The following is a 13,994-nucleotide window of genomic DNA, read 5'->3' as shown; positions in this document are numbered from 1 at the left end:
GGCCCCGCCCTCGGATCCCTCCGCCTTAAAGGAGTGGCCACAGCACGCACCTGCCGCCGCCCGCCCACCTTGACGTCATGGCTGCAGATTGGGAGGGGGCGGGGAGGGGGGGCCGGGGCCTGCGCGGCGAGCTGAGGCCTGGTCAGATGAGGGCCGGGGGGTGCGCGTATGCTGCTAGTGATGTGTCCGCGAAAACCCCGCGGACACCCGCAGAAACCTCGAGGCAGGCGCCTCCACTCCCAAGAGTGCAGTCCTCGGGGAACACTCGCCAGAGCACCGAGACGGCTACCCCGGCTGCCATTCTCAGACCCGACCTTCCTAGAGTGTTCACCGCAGATGGCACATCGAAGAGAGCAGGACAGTGAGACAGCCGCTGTCCAACTCCAGGGCGTCCCGATCCCCACCCTCCGGGACGGGGAGCAGCTGCGGGCGGCGAGCCGCTCCTCGAGGGGGAGGGGCGCGGGCCGGGGCTGGCAGGGACTCTTTGGCGGCGCGCGGCGGAAGGAGCAACGCCGGCGGTACTGCGATTCCTTCCAGCAGTTTCTAGAGCTGTCTCGGCGGCCTCCACCCCTCCCCCCGAGGCTCCACCTCCCCCGCTGCAGGCGGGGGCAGCCGCTCGGCTCGGCGCTCCCTTCTCCCCGGGCCTTATTGCCGAGCTGTCTCCTCCCGTGCTGGTTCTGCGGGCTGCGGCCGGGAGGCCCACGTTGCTGTGGGGCTGTGCAGCGCGGGGTGGGCTGGGGCGCACAGAGGGAGGGATGGCTGACCTGGATCGGCCCCAGGGCACGGGATCTGCGGGGGTGAGTGACTGCGGGCACCTTTCTGTGAACCGACAGGGAACCGGACCCTGCTGGGTTGAGCACTCCCCACGCCTCGGCCTCCGGGGTCGCCCACGCACAAGGCGCGCGGGGCCTTGCGCCCTCCCTCCCTTTGCGAGCACGGCAAGCTGTTTCTCCTGCTGGTTTCGTTTTTTCTAGCCCTCTTCCCTGCTGCAGCTCTTTGGACCCGGGGAGGAGGAAAATCCCCATTTTTTTCAGGTTAGCGGGAGCGCTAGGCAGCTGCGTGAAGATTCTGGTCTCGGGTTGGCCCAGCTCCAGGTGCCAGTACCTCCGCCCGGCTTCCCGCTGAGCTGGCCGCGCCTCCCCTGTCAGCCTGGCCTTGGCGTTTTCCAAGGCCGCTTGCGGGGGCTGATGAACCCACCAGGGGAGAATGGCCACTCCGTGCTCTGTAAATGCTCCTCTCCTTCCTGAGCCCGCTCTGGCCAGGGTCCCCGACGCCACCGCCCACACCTTGAGTGCGGGCAGCCTCGGCGTGCTTTCGTTGTTGAACAGGAGATGCCTCTGCCCGTCTGTCCACTTCAGCTGTCCCCTGACCCTGCCCTGTCTTTGTCCTCTCTCCAATTGTACCGTGTGAGAAGCCTGTAGAGAAATCAATGAATGCAGACATACTGGGAAGGATTGCTAAAAAAAAAAAGACCCCAGGGTGCTGCGTTGAATCAAAATCTAAAATAGGAACTTAACCCTCGCCATACCCTCTCTCAATAAAAGGGGCCTAGCTGTTCTCTGGGCTGGACACTCCAGGGTACAGTGTTTACCTGACACATCCCAGGCTCTTGAATGGCAGCCCTCTTTGACCTCTAAACGGGAAAACGAAGGGTTCCATGAATAGCGGGGTCCTTAAACCCAGACTCCCCTCAGGTCTGGAAGAGGAATGGGGACAGTACCCAAGTCTGAAGCAGACCGGGGGTCACTCCTCTGCGTGGGCTTCCTTTGGCTGGTCCCCAGCCATGTCAGGACCAAGGCTCAACAGCTTCCCTAGGACTTCTTTAGCCGGGAAAAGTTTACTGGTCATGGTGGCACACACCTGTAATTCCAGCGCACAGGCGGCTGAGGCAGGTTACAGGCCAAGAGAGAGATCTGTTGCATTAATAGTTACATGAAAACGGGAAAAGTCATTTCCCAACTTAAAGGTTCCTTTTACTTTGCTGGGTCTGGTGGTATGTGTCTGTCTCAGTGTTAGGGTGGTAGAGGCAGGAGGGCGCCTGTGATTATTCCAAGGCCAGTCTGAACTGCACAGTAACAGACCAGTTAAGGGTTATGTAGCAGATTCTGTCTCAAAAACCGAGGGGGAAGAGGGCTGCTTAGGGAACAAGATGAGTCACTGGCTAAAAACATTTGTCCTTGTCCTGCAGGCCTCGTACCCTAGACCTGAATTTGATCCCCAGATCTCATGGTGAAAGGAGAGAACTTCCTCCTGAAATTGCCCTCTGACTTCTGTATGTGCAGAGATGCCAGTGTACCCACACTTACACACACACACACACACACACACACACACGCACTTTTTTATTTATTATTTTGAGACCGGGTTTTTCTATGTAGTCCTTGTATTCTGGAACTAGCTCTGTAGACCAGGCTGTCGTGGAACTCAGAGATCCACCTGTTTCTGCCTCTGCGTGCTTGGATTAAAAATGTGTGTTACCACCACCACCTGGCTCAAGTGTCTTATACACATGATAAATACTCTTTTTTTCCTGCTGCAGAGGGTGTCAAAAAATAGCATCTCTATTGCTGGGTGTTGGTAGTGCTTTAATCCCAGCACTCAGAGGCAGAGGCAGGTGGATCTCTGTGAATTCATAGGCCACAGTCTCTCTTGTAGCCTTGCAGGAACTCAGTTTGTAGACCAGGCTGATCTCAAATTCTTTTAAATGTCCTAGAGGGCTAGAGAAATGGCCCAGTGGTTAAGTACTGGCTGCTCTTCCAGAGGTCCTGGGTTCAATTCCCAGCACCCACATGGCAGCTCACACCTGTCTGTAAGTCCAAGATCTGACATCCTCTCACAGATATACATGCAGGCAAAACACCAATGCAAATGAAATAAAAATACATATAAAAAAATAAAAAGTGGCCTGGGGGCTGGAGAGATGGCTCAGCAGTTAGAAGCACTTGCTGCTCTTGCAGAGGACCCGGGTTCCATCCATAGCATCCATGTTGGATGGCTCTCCACCACCTGTAACTCCAGTTCCAGGGAATCCAAAACCTCTGACTCCACAAGTATCTGAACTTAACTGCACACCCCCCACACACACACCACATACCACTCTCTCTCTCACACACACACACACACACACACACTATAAAACCACTCTCACTCACACACACCACATATCACACACATATCACACCACATACCACTCGTACCACACATACACAGTTTAGTAATAAGTTTGTTTTTAATCATTTAATTTTATGTGCACTGGTGTTTTGCCTGCAGGTATGTTCATGTAAGGGAGCCAGATCCCCTAGAAGGGACTTAAAGACAGTTGTGAGCTGCCATGCTGGTGCTGGGAATTGAACCCAGGACCTCTGGAAGAGCAGCCAGTGTTCCTATTATTATTGTTATCATTGGTTTTTCAAGATAGGGTTTCTCCGTGTAGCTTTGGAGCCTGACCTGGCACTCATTCACTCTGTAGACCAGCCTGGCCCTCGAACTCACATAGATCCTCCTGCCTCTGCCTCCAAGTACTGTGTTTAAAGGTGTGCACCACCACTGCCCGGCTCCCAACAAATTATTTTTTTTTTTAAGGTGAGATTGCTCAGTAAGTAAAGGTGTTTGCGTGTAAATGGAATGACCTGAGATTGAGTCCCAGAGCCCACATATGAAGAGAATTGACTTCACAAAGTTGTCATCTGGCCTTCAATGTGCCATGACGTTCACCCACTCATACATAATAAGATTAATTCTTGAATTTGCTTTGAAAAGCAGTTGGGATCAGGACCTGCCCCTGATGCGTGAGCTGGCTCTCTGGAACCTACTCCCTATGGTGGGATGCCTTGGTCCTGCCTCAACTTGATGTGCTCCCATGGGAGGCCTTACCCCATCTGAATGGAGACCGAGGGGGGGGGTAGGAGAAGAGAGGGGGAACTGCGGTTTGTATGGAAATAAATTTTAAAATGATGAAAAATGTACTTTAAAAAATTATGCCTGGGGCTGGAGAGATGGCTCAGAGGTTAAGAGCACTGATTTGCTCTTCCAGAGGTCCTGAGTTCAATTTCCAGCAACCACATTGTAGTTCACAACCACCTGTAATGGGATCTGGTGCCCTCTTCTGGCCTGTAGGCATACACGGAGGCAGGGTGTTGCATTCATAATAAATAAATCTTTAAAAAAAATTATGCCTAGAGTGGGGCACACACCTTTAATCCCAGCACTCAGAGAGGCAGAGGTAGGCAGATCTCTGAGTTTGAGACCAGTCTGGTCTACAAAGCGAGTTCCAAGACAGGCTCCAAAGCTACAGAGAAACCCTGTCCCAAAAAAAGGTAGAACCATGGTGATGACGAACACCTTTAATCCCAGCAGAGGCAGGTGGATCTCTGTGAGTTCAAGGCCAGCCTGGTCTACAGAGTGAGTTCCAGAACAGCCAGGGCTGCTCAGAGAAACCCTGTCTGAAAAAAAAATTGTGCTGGACAGTGGTGGTGCACACCTTTAGTCCCAGCCCTAGGGAAGCAGAAGCAGGTGGATCTATGAGTCAGAGGCCAGCTTGGTTTACAGACCCAAGTTCCAGGACAGCCAGGGCTACACAGAGAAACCCAATCTCAAAAAGAAGTGTGTGTGTGTGTGTGTGTGTGTGTGTGTGTGTGTGTGTATACAAACCTTAAGTGGGTGTGCTGAGAATGTGAGTGTGTTGTGTGGGTGTGCTGAGAATATGTGTGAGGTGTGTACACACCATAGAGTCTGTGTGCTGAGAAGCCAAAGGCCTTGGAGCTGGAGCCCGATTTGGGTGCTGGCGTCAAACTCAGGGCCTGTGGAGGATCTTAACTGCTGAGCTATTTCTCTAGCCCCTAAAATAATAAACAAGGAAGAAAAACAGAGGTGGTGACTGCCTTAAATCCACTTAGGAGGTGAGTATGAGACCAGTTTGGTCTACAGGCCAGTTTTCTGAAGGAAAGACCCTGTCTAAAAAGTAATACTTTTTAAAAGAAGGGGATGAGGGCTGGAGGTACCTCAGTTGTAGGATGCTTGCCTAGCAAGTAACAGGAACAATTGAAAGTTCCATTTCCCTCTGAGGACACAGTCTGGGTGACCTGTCTGCATCCCGAAGCTCCGCCCTCCCTCCCTCCAGTAACCCCAGCCCCTGGTTCCCATTGAAAGCTTGCCTGAGGATGCAAAGGGGTATAGACAGTACGGTGGGGCTCGGGCCCTTAGCAGGCCTGGGATGAACTGGGACGGCCTGTGGAGTCAGGTTAGTGCAGAGGTCTCCTTCCAGAAGAGAAAAAGCCAGGAGACGCCCAGTGACCTACAAAGCGACCCTGAGGCAGGAGCTAGGTTATAAAAGCTGCAGGTGCCAGGCTGAATTCTAACCTGAGGAGGAAGGTCATCAGAGACAGCCTTAAACCCCCTAAGCCACCAGGACCCTTGGTCCCCGCAGCAGCTGCAACCGCCAACCCCAGGATGGCGTTTATTCTTGATCAGGCTGCAGAAGCTGTTGGAAGGCGGCCAGCTAAAACAGGTATGAACAGGCCCTACCTGCTGCTGCTGGGACCCATGCTTGTTTTTCTGTGACCTGTAGGCAGACTTATTTTAACAATTGTTGGTGAGCCAAGAAAAAAAAAACAGAAATATAAAATCAATCCCTCCCTCCCCCCACTCCTCTTTGCCATCACTCTCCCGGCCTGTCTTTTTCTTTCACTCTGATTGGCTTCCCAGTGTTGTCTAGGCTACTCTGCTTCAGCTTCCAGAATGCTGGAACAAGCAAATGCCACTGTGCCTGAGTTAACTATGGTATTTTGATAAGTGAAAATGATATGAGATCTGAATTTTAGTCTCTATAAGTTTGAGTGGTTTTTAATTTTTTTCATTCATTTTTTACTCTTATGTATGTGGGTGCTACACAGTACCCCTTGGGGCCAGAAGAGGGCACTGTTTCCCTAGAACTGAAGTTACAGATACTTATGAGCCACACCCTGGGCTCTGGGAATTAAACCCTCATTTTCTGAAAGAGCAAGTGCTCTTGACTGCAGAGCCTTCTCTCTAACTCCCCAAATGGAAATATTTTAAGACCGGAATGTAGTTAAGCTGGTAGAGAGTGTTTGGCTGGCATGAAGGAAGACCTAGGTTGGATTCCCAGCACTGACTGAACCACTTATGGTGGCTCATTCTTATAATCTCAGCACTTGCTAGATAAGATTCAGAAAATCAAAGTTTATGGTCATCCTTGCACTGCATAGTAGCTAGCCTGTCGTGTGTGTGTGTGTGTGTGTGTGTGTGTGTGTGTGTGTGTGTGTGTGTGTAGGAGTCTCAGGCTGGAGAGATGATTCAGCAGTTAACAGAACTTGCCAGTCTTCCTGAGGAACTCAGTTTGGATTCCAACCCCCATGCAGCTCACATACTCCTGTCACTCACACATCAGGAGATCTGACCCCAAGAATCAAATCATACCTTTCATCAATATTTGTTTGCTGGCCTGGGGACTAAAGCAGGGTCTCTCAATTGTTAACCCAGAGGTCTACCGCTGGGCTTAAGTCTCTAGCCCTTCTGAAAGTTTAGTACCTGTGTGTGCACCTGTGCATGCAGCTACTCAAATCTATTCCTGCACAAAGGCAGTTGAATCCCTCAGAGCTGGAGGTGCACGGGTGATTATATGGGTCCTGGCATCCAAAGTCTGGTCTTGATGATTGGGCAGCGATCCATCTTAATAACTGAGCCATCTTTGCCTGGGAATGCTAGCACAGACTTTTAATCCCAGCACTCAGGAGGCAGAGAAGTAGGATGATCTTTGTGAGTTTGAGGCCAGTCTGGTTTACATAGCAAATACCAAGCTAGCCAGGTCTATAAGATTATGTGGTGGGGCTGGAGAGATGGCTCAGAGGTTAAGAGCACTGACTGCTCTTCCAGAGGTCCTGAGTTCAATTCCCAGCAACCACATGGTGGCTCACAACCATCTACAATTCCATCTGTTGTCCTCTTCTGGCATGTAGGCAGAACACTGTATATGTAATAAATAAATAAATCTTTAAAAAAAAAGATTATGTGGTGAGATCCTGTTCACCACTGCTGCCCCCCAAAATAATAGTTGGAGCATTTATAAATATTAATCATACTTAGGTTATAAATAAAGTCTCAGCCAGGTGGTGGTGGCACACACCTTTAGTCCCAGGACTCACAAGTCAGAAGCAGGCAGATCTCTGAGTTCAAGGCCAGCCTGGTCTACAGAACAAGTTCCAGGACAGCCCGAGCTAGACAGAGAAACCCTGTCTGCCTGGAAAAATGAAAAATAAAATAAATGAAGCCTCGAATGGATGTAACAACTGAACGTTATCTCAGCACTCCAGAAGCTGAGGCATCAGGACACAGGGAGTGGAGATGACTTGGCACTTGGGAGACTTACTGCTCTCCCACAGAATCAAAAGGGAGAGCGCTGAGTGAGTTCAATTCCCAGCACCATGTTGGGTGGCTCCTAAGCACCTATAAGTCCAGCTGCAGAGATACTTGGTGCCCTCATCTGGCATCACTGGACTCCATGAAGCTGGAGTTACAGGTGGTGTCAATCACCCACTGTTGGTCCTGGAAACCAAACAGAGGAGCCAGCGGACACTCTTACCTGTGGTGTCCCCTTTCCACTCCTTTCCAGCCTCCCCCTCGTTTGTTTTTTTGTTTGTTTGTTTGTTTTGTTTTTCGAGACAGGGTTTTTCTGTGGCTTTGGAGGCTGTCCTGGAACTAGCTCTTGTAGACCAGGCTGGCCTCGAACTCACAGAGATCCACCTGCCTCTGCCTCCCGAGTGCTGGGATTAAAGGCGTGCACCACCAACACCCGGCCCCTCGTTTGTTTTTTGAGAGAGGGTTTCTCTGTGTAACTTTGGAACCTGTCCTGGAACTCACTGTAGACCAGGCTGGTCTGCAACTCACAGAGATCTACCTGCCTCTGCCTCCTGAGTGAGCTACTACCGCCTGGCCCAAATGAGACTTTTGTTTTGTTTTGTTTTTCGAGACAGGGTTTCTTTATGTAGTTTTGGAGTCTGTCCTGGAACTCACTCTGTAGACCAGGCTGGTCTCGAACTCACGGAGATCTGCCTGCCTCTGCCTCCCAAGTGCTGTGTTTAAAGGTGTGCACCACCAATATCTGGCTCCAAATGAGACTCTTTTTTTTTTTTTTTTTTTTTGGTTTTTTTGAGACAGGGTTTCTCTGTGGCTTTGGAGGCTGTCTTGGAACTCGCTTGGTAGTCCAGGCTGGTCTCGAACTCACAGAGATCCGCCTGCCTCTGCCTCCCGAGTGCTGGGATTAAAGGAGTGCGCCACCAACGCCCGGCCCAAATGAGACTCTTGATATTTGTAAATTTCTGAGATACGCTTGAGAAAATAAACTAGTCATTGGGTTAAATCTGTTAGATCAAGACAGCAAATAGGAAGGTGGAGAGATGGCTCAGCAGTTAACTGCTCTTGCAAAGGACTCAGTTTCGTCCCAGCACCCACATCAGGTAGCTCACAACTGTAACTATAACGAACCCTAACTCTGTAACTCCAGCTCCAGGGGAATCTGACACCTTTGATATCACAAGCTCATATTCACATAACACATAATAAAATAAAAATAATACTTTGGGGCTGGAGAAATAGCTCACTGGTTAAGGACATCAGCTGCTCTTTCAGAGGACATGGGTTCAATTCCTACCACTCCCATGTGGCTCAGAGCCATTTGTAATCCAAGAGCAGGGAATCTGATGACAACCTCTTTTGGCCTCTGTGGGCACCAAGTTAGTACTTGGTATACTTACATACATGTAGGCAAAACACCACACATACTATGTATGCGTATGCCTTTAAAATGCAACATAGCTGGTTATGGGAATGCATGGTTGTGATCCCAGCAGCTAGAGGCAGGAGGATGAGATCTTCAAAGTCAGCCTCGGCTATATAGTGTGTTTGAAGCTAACCTTGGCTACATAAGACCCCTATCATCTGTGTGCTTGCGTGTGCGTGTGTGTGTGCGTGTGTGTGTGTGTGTGTGTGTGTGTGTGTGTGTATGTGTATGTGTGGCAGGGAGGCTGAGTGCATGCACAATGTCCCGAGGTTCCACCCCATCACTGCATAAGCTGCATGGCTGTACAAGCCTATAAAGTCAGCACTCAGGAAGTAGAGGCAGAAGGAGAAGTTCAAGAGCGCCATCAGCTACATAGTGGCTTCAAGGACAGCTTGGGCTGCTTGAGACTGTTTCAATAAAGTAAAAACAAGGCAAGGAAGGCAGTCTGTAGGAAATTTGCAGAACTAGGGTCTGCTTAATCAGTGAAGGGGAGACAAAGCACCCGTCTAGTCAGTCAAGCCTAACTGGTGAGCTACTGGCTATGGGAGATGCTGTCATAGGAGGTGGACAGTTTTCCTGAGGATGCATCCCAGGTTGTCCTTTGGCCTCTGCATGCATGGCCACACAAGGGTACCACCCCCACATGAACATGTACATGTATACACATGTGCCCATTAAAAAGAAAAAACGGTTGTCAAGGGTGGTGGTGCACGCCTTTAATCCCTGCACTCAGGAGGCAGAGGCAGGCGAATCTCTGTGAGTTCGAGGCCAGCCTGATCTACAGAGCAAGTTCCAGGACAGACTCCAAGGCTACAGAAAGCCTGCCTGGGGGAAAAAAAGTGTCTTGAGCCCGGTAGTAGTGGTGCACACCTTTAATCCCAGCACTTGAGAGGTTGAGACAGGCAGATCTTGTGAGTGTGGGTTACAGAGTGAATTTCCAAGACTGCCAGAGCTACACAGAGAAACCCTGTCTCAAAAAACTCTTAAAAAAAAAAAAAAGGAAGAAAGTGTGTCTTGATTACTGGAATAGTGGCATAATCAAAAAAAGTAACACATTTAGAAGACTTTTAAAATTAGTGACTATGAATCCAGGTGTGCTGGCACAAACCTGTCATACCAGCACCCAGGAGGCAGAAGCAGGCTTGAGGCTAGCATGCGTACACCCCTAGTTCCAGGACAGCCAGGGCTACACAGTGAGACCTTGTCTCAAATAACAAACAAAAACTAGAGACTTTAGCTGGGTGTCCTATTCTGGAATTGAGGAAGTAGATGCAAGGATAAAAGCCTGCCTTCCCTACAAAGGAAGTTTGAGCTTCCCAAGACACTGTCTCAACTAGAGAAAACAAAAGGAGGAACCAGAGGGCAAAAGGGGAGAGAGGGAGTGAGCACACTAAACCCAGCCTGGAGGTTTCGCAGGGAGAAATCTTGGAGAAGGTCAAGGTTACAGGCAGGAAGGTCCGCCTGCAACAGGGAGAGGCTAAGACCTTTCTAAGAGACAAAAGAGTAGGGGCTGAAGGCTGGGGGTGGTACATGCTCTTAATCCTAGCAACCAGAAAGTGGAAGCTGGAAGATCAGAGTTCCAAACCAGCCTAGGCTACATAGTGAGTCGGAGGCCAGCCTAAGCTACAACGGGGAAGTCATACCCTAAGCTACAGTAGTGAGTTCAAAGCTAGACTAAACTACATAGTGAAACCTTGTGGGGTTGTGGAGCTCCTGGGTTGAAGGGAGGTGGATTCTGGTTTTAGGCAGCTGTGGGCACCAAGAACAGCTGTCTGGTAGGAAAAGGGATTTGTGGGAGAGGCCTCATCATGCTGGTAGTTATGGGCACGACCGGAATTGCTAAGGGACGAGATCTGTAGCCTAACCTGACATTTAATTACCACGCCATGACCGCCCATCTCCGTTCCAAGGATCCATGTCCCTGAGGTGTGTGACTAGCCCGCCCCAACAGCCATCACCCTGCCTGCTCTCCTACCTGGCAGTCCTCTCAGACCTGAGCTCCTTGGTGCTCCCAACCCCTCCAAGGGCCAGTGAAAGGAATTTACGCTGGAGCTGACCAGTCAGGGTAGGGGCCAGGTATGTAACCTACTTAAGGTCTGCCTGCCACCTGTCTTGCCCCAGGCACTTCACCCCTTTCAGTACACAGGTCACAGCTGGCTGGGTTCTGAGCCATTCGCTGTGCTCTGTGCCTGCCTCTGCCCAGACATGGAACTGGGAGGGCGGCCGCAGCCATCCGGGGTGGCAGAGGCACATATCAAGCACTTGAACTTTGGCCCGGCGTGCTGGCTGAGTTCAGCGTGCCAGGCCTGGGACCCCTGGGCGTGTGGATGGGTGATTCTAGTGTTCCAGAAGGCGGGCGATCAGCGGAGCCTTTTCTTGTCTCTTCTCCTGAGAACTGCCCCGTCTGTGTCCCTGGTGAGTAGATAGATGTTAGGGGATTAGAGGATTTAGTAAGCTGCAGGTTACAGAATCTTCTCATCCATTGACCTGTCTGCTTTCATTCCTATAGTAAAACAGGCAGAGCAGGAAACAGTCCCGATCTGGAGCTATCGGGAGGACTGTGAGTCTGTGAGTGTACCTACGTGTTGGGTAGAGGGACAAACCATTTCTGTCACTCAGCTCAGTGACTTTCCAGGTGTTACCCTCCGTGGTTTACAGACTCTGAGACACAGTACCTGGACACAGGCGCAGTGGAGATCCCACAGTCTGACTTTCCCAAATGCCTGAGTTCACAAGCAAGTGGGGACAGTGCTCCCACCAAGGGACCTGTGATGTCACCTACCTTTCTCAGCCAGCGTCAACAGCCCCTCCCCCAACCCCAGCATGCATCCTGCCCCCCACGGACTTGATTCCTAGCTGCTGACTGCAAGAGGTAATAATACTCGCTGCGTAGTAATACACACTCCAAGTTCAGTAACTAGGCAAGGCTTGTTCTCAGGTTTCCAGAGCCTGGAGGGGTGGGGGAGGGGGGCAAGTAGCCTAGGTAGACCACTCCAGGTTGGGTAGACTCATTCTGGTTACTAATGCTCTTATCTTCTTACCCTGCACCTTATCCCTGGACAGATGGCTGTCATTCTCTCGGCAAGTCCTTATTGATACCGGCATGCCCTGGTGAGGAACCAGGGCCGAGGAGCTAGCTCGTCCAGGGTCCAGGTTTGAGCAGCTGGGGCCCAAGACAGACACTCTATGGATCTGAATTCAAGCCGTGCCAGCCCCATCCCCAGAAAAAGCCAAGAAAGAGAGGTTGCTACTGTCTTGGGCAGAGAGACTTTCACCCACAGCCCCCTGCTGACCCACACTTAGCGTTTCCCCATAGCCTGGAGCCGGAAAGCAGCTGGTTGTTTGAACTGCCACAGCTGTGGAGGACTGAATGGTCACACCTTGAAAGCACAGGGACCCCAGTGGCCTGCTAGGCTCTTAGAGCCTGGCTAGCACTGAGCCTCTGACGGGTTAAGGGAACCAGGATTCTGCTCATTCCCACCCTAGGAACCAGATGGTCCCCAGGGACCTGCACACTCTGCCAGCCTGGACCGGGCACCGGATCTTCTGGCCAGCCTCCTGAAGTCACCGCTCCTGTGTCTGCACTGACCAGACACACAGCTCTCCAGTGACTCTGCACTTCCCGGGCTCACATCCATTTTGAATTGCTCTCAACTTAACTCTAAGAAGGATTTAGTTTTTGTGAGAATCGGGGTTCTCCTGCCACCCCACCTCTCCTGTACCCCTCTTTTCACATTTCCTCCTTCCTGTGCCTAAGTCGGCCTTTTGTTGTTGTTTTCCAGGCAGCGTTTCTCTGTGTAGCTCTGGCTATCTAAGAACTCTGTAGACCAGGCCGGCCTCGAACCCCGAGCTCCGCCTGCCTCTACCTCCCAAGTGCTGGGATTAAAGGCATGTGCTGACCACCACCACCACCACCACCACCCTGCCCACCAGGCTAATTAGTTTTTGAAGAAAAAAAAAAGGTAGAATTTACCTGTCTTATAAACAGCGGAAAACCCAAACAGATCCTTGCAGTCTCCAGGCTGCTCTACTGCAGTATGATCACAAGTGGGCGCACTGAAGTCAGCACCACCTTGGCCGTAGCCATAGCAGTAAAGAGAATCATTTGTGTGTTGTTAGTGGCAGCCACCCAGGAGAGGACAGAAGCTTGATAGACTTCTTTGAACAGAAATGTCAGGAAGTGGAGCCCAGCACCGTGGCAGGAAGGATACCTGGCAGTTCTTTGTTCAACCCTCCCTCCCTCCCTCATAGGAAGCAGAAGTGAGCAGCAGTGTTTCAGGATGATCTTAACCTCCCCTCCCCCTCCCCAGCCTGCATGTGGTCAGCAGCCATTACTGGAGTTCCTCAGGCAGAAGGCTGTCTCAGAAGACCAGGGGATGAGATTATATTCCAGCTATTTTCCTCAACACTGATTCAGGTACAGAAAATAATAAAGTGACTGAGTCACATATGTCTGCCCGTCCCCTTCAGGTCAGTACTGGGGCAAGGACACGGGCAATGAATGCTGCCACTTAGCCGGGTGGTGCGGGAGATGGTGCAGTCGCACGGTCAGGAGCTAATGAAGTGGCCATCTTCAGAGAACCCCTAGGAGCCAGGTGCAGCACGGTCAGCTCAAAAAGTCAAACCCCAACCTCAAAAAGAGCACAACAGGAGGTAAGAAGTCAGGTCACCACAGCCTAGGGAGCCGGGCAGTGGTGGCACATGCCTTTAGTCCCGGCACTCGGGAGGCAGAGGCAGCTGAATCTCTGTGAGCCTGGTCTACAAAGCCTTCAAAACAAAATGCTACAGAAAAATCCTGTCTCAAAAAGACAAACAACAACCACCGAAGCACACACACACACACACACACACACACACACACCCTGGAGAGCAGAAGTGGAAGAAACTTGCACAGACTGGTGGCTGCTTTGGAGAAGTAGGTGCGCATGTTCCAGGGAGAAGTTCATTGTAACTTCTGCACAGAAGTCCCCTGTGATGAGGCCATGCCTACAATCCTAGCCCTAGGGGAGGCCAGAGCAGGATTTCCACCAGTTCAAGACTAGCCACAGGAACATACCAGGCCAGCTAGGAATGCACAGCAAGAACCATCTTGGCGAACGCTATTCTGAGAACTGAGACCTCCACCCCTAGCCAGTTCCCTGCAGCCACACTGGAGTGGGGATGGATTGGAGGAAACTCAGGAGTTAGCCTGCAGGAGCAG

At 51.2% G+C, this 13,994-nt stretch overlaps 1 long non-coding RNA gene across 1 annotated transcript; it reads right to left on the bottom strand.

The window, feature by feature from the left end:
- Positions 1 to 9,651: 9,651 nt before the first annotated feature.
- On the bottom strand, positions 9,652 to 13,046 carry LOC121133344. Its single transcript, XR_005870180.1, has 2 exons — positions 12,768 to 13,046; positions 9,652 to 11,206 (listed from the first exon to the last, which is right to left on the bottom strand). It is a non-coding gene; the product is annotated as an uncharacterized LOC121133344 (long non-coding RNA).
- Between the last annotated feature and the right edge of the window lie 948 nt (positions 13,047 to 13,994).

This window comes from Mesocricetus auratus, unplaced genomic scaffold (genome assembly GCF_017639785.1).
Source record: "Mesocricetus auratus isolate SY011 unplaced genomic scaffold, BCM_Maur_2.0 Super-Scaffold_100021, whole genome shotgun sequence".
In the NCBI taxonomy this organism is placed as follows: domain Eukaryota; kingdom Metazoa; phylum Chordata; class Mammalia; order Rodentia; family Cricetidae; genus Mesocricetus; species Mesocricetus auratus.
The sequence above is the reverse complement of the archived record's forward strand: the minus strand, read 5'-3'. Positions and strand labels throughout refer to the sequence as shown.